This window comes from Gossypium hirsutum, chromosome D06, assembly GCF_007990345.1.
Source record: "Gossypium hirsutum isolate 1008001.06 chromosome D06, Gossypium_hirsutum_v2.1, whole genome shotgun sequence".
Lineage (NCBI taxonomy): Eukaryota > Viridiplantae > Streptophyta > Magnoliopsida > Malvales > Malvaceae > Gossypium > Gossypium hirsutum.
In genome coordinates, this window is record NC_053442.1 from 51795112 (window position 1) to 51806218 (window position 11107).

General features: G+C 33.6%; 1 pseudogene; it reads right to left on the minus strand.

Moving 5' to 3' along the window:
- Positions 1–6613: 6613 nt before the first annotated feature.
- LOC107900163 (cytochrome P450 710A1-like) lies at positions 6614–8709 on the minus strand (annotated as a pseudogene).
- Positions 8710–11107: the final 2398 nt, after the last annotated feature.

An 11107-nucleotide genomic window follows, 5' to 3' on the forward strand; every position in this document is an offset into this window, starting at 1 on the left:
TGTTACCATATCCACCAGCTCAAATGTATGCCCCTTTTAGTCTTTTATACTGCTTTAAGGTTACTTTTACATCAAATGAGAAATAATGAGCACAAACAAATTTCCAAGGAAGGGACCAACGTGTGGGAAAGCGAGATCCAGTTTCAAATGTAGGTTTGAAATACTATTTTGTATGATTGGCTCACAATCTTAGCGTATGTTGAAATGAGCATTCCCAGCAGTGATTCATTGACTCTTTATTTTTAACTGATAATTTTTTTGGAAAACACCCAAAAGTGGTGGTTCATTACGCATGTAGCAGTCAATGAAGTAGGCTACCAAATTTCACCTAGGGTGTTCTCACTCAAGCGATACCTCGGTGGCCATCTGAATTCGTACGCAAAATTCGGGTAAAGAATACCTCGAGTTCCTAAATACATGTGCATTTCATCCTGGATGGTACTACATTCACACAAAGGAGTCTCCACACATGATGGAGTATCATTGGGACCTTGAGGTCTAAAAGAAAAGAGATTTCTAGGAATTATGTTTTGGTTATTTTGACCTCTACCCCTACCCTTAATGGTTGTTCTAACCATCATATGAAAAAAGAGAAAGAAAAGGGAATGAAGGAAAGAAAATATTACCTTTGAGAATGTTCAGACTAAAGATAAAGAAGGCAGGAAGATTTAGCAGAGAAGAAGTTAGGGTTTTAATTGATTTAGAAAAAGTCTTTGGAAGGGTTTTGATTGATTTAGCAAAAGTGTTCGGAAGGGTGACTGAGTATCTTTTTTATAGAGACAAAGCTGTGCAAAAATTTTATTTTGCAAAAAAATTTGAGATTAAGCCGAACACAATTCAGATGGTGCAATAATATATTCAGTTTGATGCGTTGCAAGATGAAGATCTGGATGCTCATTTAGCTAAATTTCCCTTCAAGTCTAACATGGAGCATGAGCAAGTTGAGTTTATGTGTAATAATTCTAGTCCTTAGAATAACCCATACAACAACAATTATAATCTAGGATGGAGAAATAATCCAAATTTATCTTGGGGTGGTAAGGGAAATCAAAGGTCACAACCCTTTCTGAGTTTTCAACAAACTTATCGGTAAGAAAAGAAGTCGAATCTAGAAGAAATGTTGACTAAATTTATTTTATTGTCAGAAACTAGATTCTAGAACACTGAAATGACTTTGAAGAATCAGCAAACATCTATTTAGGGTTTTAAGAATCATATTAGCCAGCTTGCTAAATTGGTTTTGGAGAGACAACAAGGCATTTTACCTAGTAACATTGAAACCAACCCAAAACATCAAGTTCAGGCAATCACTGTATGAAGTGGAAAGGAATTAGCCGAGCCTAAAAAGAAATTGAATTTAGAAGCTGTTGAGAAAGATGATGGGGTTGAGGAATGCAAGAAAAAGCATAATTTGGTGGTTAGAGAATACAAACCACCAATTCCATATCTGGAAAATTTGAAGAAAGACTGTTTGATTGAACAATATGGTAAATTTCTTGAACTTTTGAAAAAATTACATATTAACTTACCTTTTGTTGAAGCCCTTTCGTAAATGCCCAAGTATACAAAATTTTCAAATGAGCTGCTAATAAATAAAAAGAAGCTAGACGAATTGCCCAACGTTAAGCTTGATGAAGAGTGCTCGGCCATTCTCCAAAACAAACTTCCCACTAAGCTTAAAGATTCAGGGAGTTTTACCTTTCCTTATTTTATTGGTCACTTAAATGTAGAAAAAGCTTTGGTGATTTGGGTGCTAGCATCTAATGCCTCATAAAATGTTCAAACAACTTGGTCTCAGGGAACCAAAACCTACAAGGATGAGTATTCAATTAGCTAACATATCAATTAAGTATTCTAGGGGTATTATTGAGGATGTACTTGTTAAAGTTGATAAATTTGTATTACTTGTTGATTTCATTATATTGGACATGGATGAGAATTTTGAGGTACCCATAATCTTAGGTCGACCCTTTTTAGCCATTGCTAGAACTATTATTAATGCGGGTAATGGTGAACTTGTGCTAAGGATAGGTGATGAAGAGATTACTCTTCAAGCAAGTGATGCTGTGAGAGTTTCTAGTGACTGAGAGGATACTATTTATTTTGTTCACATTAGTAATCATGTGGCTCAACATGCTTTGCAGGAAATCACTCCTGAAAACCTGTTAAAATCGTATCATGTTCAAGGTGATAAAAATCAATGGACAAGTGAAGAAAGAATGGTGCAGCTCGATAAACAAAGGCTTATGAGAAACTGAGAAAGTACAAAGAATTAACAAAGCAATGTCATAGTTTGCATTTAAAGATGAGGAAATAATTCAAAGTTAGAGACAAAGTGTTGCTAGACAATTTAGACCCACGAATGTTCCTTGCAAAACTTAAGTCAAGATGGTCGAATCCAATTGTGGTAAAAAATGTATTCTCATTGTCATGAGAGAAGAAAACAATTAATTTACACGACCTGAATGAAGCCACACGGTCGTGACAAGCGACTCATGGACAGTGTGAATACTGGAGTAAATTTTTCAACTGTTTTTCTTTTTATTTTGTCATCTCTTTATGTTATCTTATTTTTGTTTATTTTCCTATTAGTGTGCTTTGAACCATGTACTTAATTTAGGATCTCCTACGTTTTCAGATTTCACTAGTCCAGCAAAATCATCCAAATTCAAGGTAGTTTCAGTTCTCTTTCTCCCTTTCTTATGATACCTTGCTTAATGTGATTATATTTGTTTGTGCATTGAGGCAATGTACATCTTAAGTGTGGGGAGGATTTTATATGTTTATACGATATAACCCTTAAACTATTGTTTGCGTTTTAAGTAATTTTCTCAAACCTAACATTAAAGTTAATTTTTTTAAATTTTGGAGTTTTTATTGATTCTGTTTGGGATTAATTTGTGGATTTTTGTGCATTGTATGATTTATACTTTAAGACGTGAGAGAGTTAAGAATGATAAGTTGTGTTTCAGAAATTATTATTTTAAGCTATTTTCTTGAACTGAAGCATTATCTTGAAATTTTAAATTTACAAGTTTGCCATCAAAACCAAAAAATTTTGTGAGCTTTTGAGCTTATAAAGCATATATTTTATTCCATGCTCATTTTATTTTTGGTTGTGAGTATGTCAACTTAATTTGTTATTCTAGAACTTGCTTCGGTTATACATGTCAATATCACATTACTGATTTGATATACTGATTTTGAATAATTAACCTTTAAATAGCTTACTCGTTGAATTAACTCTTAGTAAACCCCGTTGATCCTAACACATTTTTTTAACTTAACAATTGTTCATGTTAATCCGTAAACCACATTAATGTTGTAAAATTCTTTTTATTGACTCCCTTTTTATCGAGATTCGATTTGGTTAGTTACCTAACTGTATTTTATCTTTTGTATTGTTGAATTTTACTTTGTTTTCAAAAAAATTGAAAAAATAAAGTGAACAAAAATAAAGTGAAAGAAAATTTTGAGCTTGAATCGTGAGTCTCATTGTTTGTATAAAAGCTCACATCCGCCCTTTATTTCTTGTTGATAAATTCTTTTAATTCAACAACTGATTTTTTTTGTGGTTTGGCAACTTATCAACTCGACTCTCAATTGTAACCAGCTTTTCTAACATTTTCCATACCTTTAACTTAAGCCCCATTACAACCTTATAAAGACATCTTGATTGGTGTGTCATCTCGGTCTATAGTAATGGAGATTTGATTTTCAAACAACTATGGTAATAGCATTTCTTGTTTGATTGTTGAGTGCACAATATGTGAACCTTAGACACCTTGAGTGCTTTGAGTGAACCTTAGTGAGGGTGTCAATTCTCGTTTAGTTTGAATTTTAAGTAATTATTGAGATAGGGGAGACATCTAAGTTTTTATGCTTTAAAAATTTCTGTTTGGATTGCTTGTACTATTTAGTGTCATTTTAATGTGAATTTCCAATGCATGATTATTTGTAGATTATCCTAAAATAAGATTGATGAAAATAATAAATTAAGGGAAGTTAACTTGAATGTGGGTTGAGAATTTTTCTTGAGGACAAGCAAACGCTTAGTGTGGGGATATTTGATAAATGCTAAAAGTAACATTTTTTAACCACATTCTTAACATGTTTTTGGGTGATTATTTGATGTTAATTGTCAATTTTATACCACTAATCCTTTAGATTCATGTTTTAATGCTTAATAGAGCAATTGGGAGCAAAAGAAGTGAAAAACAAGAGAAAACTGAAACGTCGGAGTAAGCTACAGGAGCCACACGGGCTGAACTATTCCATACGGCTAGACCACATGACCATGTGACCCAAACGAACTTGTGGTAGTCCGTGTCGATTTCATAGAATTGCACACTGAACAACGAAAATCACAATTTTTAGGGTTTTTAGGCATTCTAAGACGTATAAATGACAAAAATAAGAAGATAGGAGGGAGCCGTCAGAGAATACTCAAGAAAACAACTCGAAAAACACCATTGAAGCTGAGTCTGAAGCAGATTTCCATCAAAATTGAAGATTCTCAGTTGATTTCTTAGGAAGTTATCATGAGTTTCTTTATTTCTTTTGGTTATAATATGTCTTGGATGTTTCCATTTTCAAAGATGAACTAATTTTTTAAATACCTAGGGGAGATGAACCCTATGATGAATTCTGTCTTTTGATTTTTATTTTACGCAATAAATACTTAGTTTCTTATTCTCAATTATGTGTGTTTAATTATCGGTTTAATATTTCTAGATTATTCATCCATTTTTTATGTGCTTAAATCGGTAATTGAATAGACCCTGTTTAAGAGTAGATCTTGCATAATTGAGTGGAGTTGCATTCAATCCTAGAAATAAGAAGGCATAAATCTACCGGATTAGAGTCAAATCTAATAGGGGAATCCATAGTACGAGTTAATGAAATAATAGGGGTTTTAATTAGAAAGAAATTTCAAGTAATCAACCTAGAGATATTTGCGTAATTTTGATTAATAGTGATAGATGAAATCTATGTGAATTCTTTCCTGGGTATTGTTTCTCTTGTTGGTTGTTACTCGATTATTTTCGTGATTTTTTCTTTGTCGTGTTCGTTAGTTAATTAAATTCGTTAATTTTAGTTTTAATCAATCACTCGAATTATTCGGTTAAATAATAGAAAGACGGTAATTACTAGTACTTTTAGTCTTCATGGGAATGATATATTTGCTCACTGTAGCTATACTAATAATTAATAGGTGCACTTGCCTTAGTCAATTTCTTAGTTAGTTTCGTGATACATCACTGAGCCTCCAATAACTTGATCAGTGCTACATAACAACCAATTCAGACTCTCCAATCATCAAAAGGATCATACTTTACTTGCATGTAGAAACCATTTAAGTAACTATTCATAACATCAACCCAGAACAAAACATATTCGACGACTAATTGACATTTTTAACTTTCTTTCCTTTCCTTAAACCCATGCATATAGAAAGATTAGGAAACTTACCAACTTAATAAATCAATTAGTTATTTGTGCACAATCATTAGCTTATTTCCTCCATGCAGACTGCTCTTTCATCTTTCTTCCTTGCAAGCCCAACTAGTGAAGATGGTGAAGAAAGAATAGAGAAATAAAAAGGCAATCTTGGAGGGTAACATCTCTCCCTTATGTAGTACCCCATTATTTACTTCATCAACTCCGTTTTGACAACCAAGTGTACAACTTCTTAATCATCATGTCTCCCACTAACTTATTTCTAGTTCATAACCAACAGGACTATGGTTGGAATCTAACTTTTCCTCAACCAGCTCACTACTTGTTTTTATTTGCAAAAGGAACACGATAAATTAGAGAACCTTTCAATTTAGTACGCCAAACTCTTTTGCTACCTCAGACCTTACAAATCCGGGTGTGACAAAATAATTTTTAAAAGCTACCCATATTTGTTTAACTTAAAATAACGAAAAAAAATTCTAAAAATAACCAAAATTAACTTGTTTGATATATTTTGAGTAAATTATTATTTATTATTTTTTACCCGCATTGTGAATTCTAATTCAATCATTTTTCGCATGATGACTTATTTGGCCCTCTAATTTTACAAAAAAAATCATTTTAGTCCTCATTTAATTTTTCGCATCTTTTAACCCTTAAACTTGCGCTTTTTGTCAAATCACTAAAAATGGATGGAAAAGTTAACGTATGATAACTTTACTTACTTGGCATACACATGGATGCTACGTTAACAATTAATTTTTAAATTTAAAAATTCACAAAAATTATAAACATTATTTTAAAAATTTAAATTATTAAAAAATATAAAATTAAAATAAATATTTTAATTTAAAAAAATATTTAATTGCTAACGTGACATGCACATTGACGACCACATGGATATCATATCAGCAAAGTTAACCCTTGAACTTGTGTTTTTGTCAAATCACCCTAAAATAAATTAAAAAAATTAACATTTATTAACTTTGTTGACATGACATACACGTGAATGACATATCAACATTTAATTAATTTTTTAAAATTAAAAAAAATTAAAAGTTGTTTTATAAGTTTAATGATTTTTAATTTTTAAAAATAAAATTTTAAATTTTTAAATTTTGGTACAGGTGGAAAACATGAACACTATTCGCACTAAAGAAATGACAAATACGATTCCATTGAAATTTGGTACATTTCCTTTTTTTCACCTAAACTTTGTTTCTTTATATAGTATGCATATATGATATAATATCCTCCCATAGTAGAATCATAAGCAACAACAATGTTGGACTGGTCCTTCAGTTGTGAGAAGACGATAATGGCAGCTTCAACCATCAAGTTTAGCAGATATTGTAAGAAAACAAAGACAGAACAAACAAAGTTTGATCAATTAAGAGTGAAATTTGGGTAACGTGGGCAACGCCTTGTCAGGAAAACCATGCATCCGTCTTTAGGGCTGATTGTCGGAGTGTACATAATTTCATCGCAGCGTCGGTTCGGTGCCTCTTGAAATCCAGTAACGTGACGAACATGGCGATGAACAGAACCAGATGGTTCAGGGCGTATCTTTGGCCCACACACTGGTGTGGACCGGCCCCAAAAGCCATGTAGTTCCTTCTGAATATCACGTCTTCCTGCCTCTCCTCGGAGAACCGCTCCGGTTCGAAACGGTCGGCTTCCCTGAACCCTTGGAAGGACGACTCGTAAACCGATGGAAACACTATCGATCCTTTGGGAATTGTGTACCACTCGGTCAACGGGAAATCCTCCACTGCAATGTGCGGCACTAATGTCGCCGGCGGCCGATATCTCACCACCTCAAGCGCCACTGCTTGTGTGTACTTCATTTCCCTTAATTGCTCTGCGGTCATTAGAACATCCGATTCCGGCGACCATATCCTCGAAACTTCCTCCCGAACTTTTCGGAGAACATCAGGATGAGAATCGAGGAGCGTCACCACCCAGAGGAGCGACGACGTGGAGGCATCTTGGGCGGTAAAGAGGAAATCAAATAGGTAGTTTCCGATTTCTTCGTCGGTGGAGTGCGGCGGCGGTGTTTTGGACTCCGCGGTTACTCGAACCATTTCCTGCATCCAAAAATCGATTAAACAAGAAGGGTCTTCTCCTTGGAGCATTCTCTTTTTACTTTCAGCAGCGCAATGAGTAAGCGTTTTGAGCATCCGCTCAATACCCAGCTTGGCCTTTCAGGAAGCAAAACCAGGGAGATCAAAGGGTAGCTTCATTAAACCCGTATTGAAAAGATCATAATCTACTTTGAATCTCTCCCGAGCTTCACTTGATAGATACGTGCCGACGAAAACCGTTTGAGAAGTCTCGAGATTAAAGTCGCGAACTAAAAGACGGAGCGGAATCGGCTCCGCGGGCGAAACAGTCGACCAAAGTCGCTCCCATGATTTTAAATGCTCAAGAATAATGAGCTGCTGCAACTGGGTGTAGGTTGACAATGCTTTAAGAGTAAAGTTAGGAGCAATATGACGGCGGAGATCTTTGTGATCTTGTCCGAACATATAGATCATGTTACGTTGGCCGAAAAGTTTTTTACCAAATGGGTGTACGATAAGTGAGAAAGCATCAGGTTTGACGTTGGCAAAGATAAGGTGAGAAAGTTCAGTATTTCGGATAAAGACAATGAAGCGACCGAAAACGTAATTAACAGAAAATCCAACGGAAGCAGACAGCAGAACTTGAAGTTGCCAGAACTTGGTGGGATTTGATATCAAAGGAATTACGTTGCCGAGGAAAGGAAAAAGGATGTTGGGACCAGGGACATTTCGCTTCCTTCACAAATACCAAATCTGTTCTAGCAAAAGAATAAGAAGTAAAAGGGTTACCAAAAGTGGAACTAAAAGAGAAAGAAAGGATGAAAAGGGATTCATTCTTTGTTTTTCCAGAAAAGAGAATGATTTGGGGATGGCAGGAAATGGACGAAAAAGAAGGCGTTTAAACAGAAGGTTAGAAGTATAGGTAAAACTCTAAAGAGGAGGAAACGAAATGTTTAATTTTCTTTTCTCCTTAAAATAAAACGAAGTAAAGAAGATTGGGTGAAAACCATTTGTATTAGTTACCATCCATATTTAAAAAAGTCAAAGATACGGGTATAAAAATATTGGCGCTCGAAAGTGGGATTGAAAATTGGCATGAGATATTTATAATTTTTGGTCTCTAATTGTATAGTGACTTTGCAAATTGATCTCTGAATCTCAACTATAAATAGGCTTAATCATTTCTTATTTTTTATCATCCTCACATTTGTCATTTTCTCTTTAAGGCATTGTTCACTCTCTTTATTTGTAAATTTTTACTTATATTTTGGAGTGAAATATATTTGTTAGTGCCTGAGGACGTAGGTAAAATTTGCTAAACCTCGTTAAAATTCTTATGTTCTTTATTGTTTATTTTGCATATTTTGTGAGAGTGATTGTAGTGAATTATTGTGCGATTAAATTACAATAGAGGGATATTTTGGCTAGGAAAGACCTGGTACTTAATTGATTCACGTGATCCACCTCTCTTTCCTAAGAGTTGAACTTAGTGTGATTTTTAGTACAATAATTTTACTCTTTTATACGCTTCCGCACAACAATTTGACACAAAATAATTTTTTCTAAAAAATTAAAAATAAGGACAAATATGTTAACTTTATTGATGTGGCATCACGTGTAATTTACTAATTCAATAATTAAAAAAGATAAAATTGTATATAAATGATTAAAATTATTTTTTATAAAATTAAACTGCTTAAATAAATCTTTATGCCAAAATATGTAGAAGAATAATTGTCCGGTTTGAGGGAGGGGGCTGCTTACAACAGCTAGTGTCGCGCGCCTCTATTTACATAAATGGAAACTAGAGGCTATTGAAGTTCAATTATATTTAAGTGGATGTATATTATCATAAATTTGCCTTTATTTCTATTTACTTATCTTGAATGTGTCGTCGATTCGGTGCCTCTTGAAATCCAGTAATGTGACGAACATGGCGATGAATAGAACCAGATGGTTCAGGGCGTATCTTTGGCCTACAGACTAGTGTGGACCGGCCCCGAAAGCTAGGTAGTCCCTTTTGAATATCACGTCTTTTTGTCTCTCCTAGAGAACCGCTCCGGTTCGAAACGCTCGGCTTCCCTAATCCCTTGGAAGGACGACTCATAAATCGATTGGAACACTATCGATCCTTTGTGAATTGTGTACCACTCGGCAAATTCACCCCAATGAAAAAATTAACGTCAGTTAACTTTGCTGGCTTGGTATAGAAATAGATGCCACGTTAACAATTAATTTTTAAATTTAAAAAATTAAAAAATTAAAAATATTATTTTTAAAATTTTAAATTATTAAAAAAATAAATTATAATAAATATTTTTAATTTAAAAAAAATAATTAATTGCTAACATGATTTGCACATGAATTGCCACCTGGATGCCACATCAGCAAAGTTAACCCTTTAACTTGCATTTTTGTCAAATCATTCTAAAATACTATTTGTTAACTTTGCTGACATGAAATTGTAACGAATTGCAACGTATTTATGAATTATCGTCTCCATAGGGACTGTATAAGCTTAACCAAATATTTATAAAATTATAATTAACAATTTGATATAAGAAAAGTCAATAAATTTGGATAGTGATGATTAGATTAAGTAAAATTAATTAGATGCAAAGATTGATCCCTATGCAATCGATGCAATTTACCTAAATGTATGAATGAATGGCTTTAGCAACAAAAACAATCAACATTAAATGAGCTAGGATAATTATATTAATCAAATCAATTTACTTTCATCATGCTAACATGTTCAGAGTTACTTCCATGGCAACTCGATCACTTATGGGTTTGGAAACCAAATTAAGTCCTCTTGAATCTTATACTTAGTTAAATATGCATGTTACTGATCATATTAGACTAATGGTTTCTTAGCATTTATGTAAGGCCACAGGGACATTTATGTTTACAACAGTTTAATTACATAAATCTAAAAACCATGCAAGATAATAGAGCTAACTTAAGATATTATGAACATTAACTTAGTCCGTTTTAATGACCTAAATTAAGCATTGAACTGTTCAATTATGCGTCTACTAGCCGTCGTCTGGTTAGGATTGCTTAGCTAATCTGAGTGCACTCAATAACGTATGAATGAAATGCATCATGATATTAATTGAAAACATAATTGACCGATGCACAAAACATGTTAACATGAATTAAATAAATCTCATTAAATTAATATAATCATCCTAGTAGATAGGAATTAAAAATTCATAGTTGATGTAAAAAACATAAAACTCAAAGGAAACATGTTTAAAATAAATTACAAGAGGAAAGAGTAGACTCAATTCAGCAGCCTTTCAGATCTATTCTGACTGAAGCGTTCCTTCGTTTTGATTGAAGGTTCATTTGCTAAAGGTTTAGAAGGTAACCGACTAAAGAGTGCTTTTGACAAGCTTTTGAGGCTAAAGATGGGAGAGGGGATGGACGACTATGTAAGGGAAAAAGGGAAAAAATTGAGAGAAAACTAGTGTGAGTGAGAGAGGAATGTTGAGTGATGAGGGATGATGGAAAATTGAGGAGTGTCAAGGTATTTATAGGTGAAGGTAAAGGTTTGAGTATATTAAAAATAGGTTTAA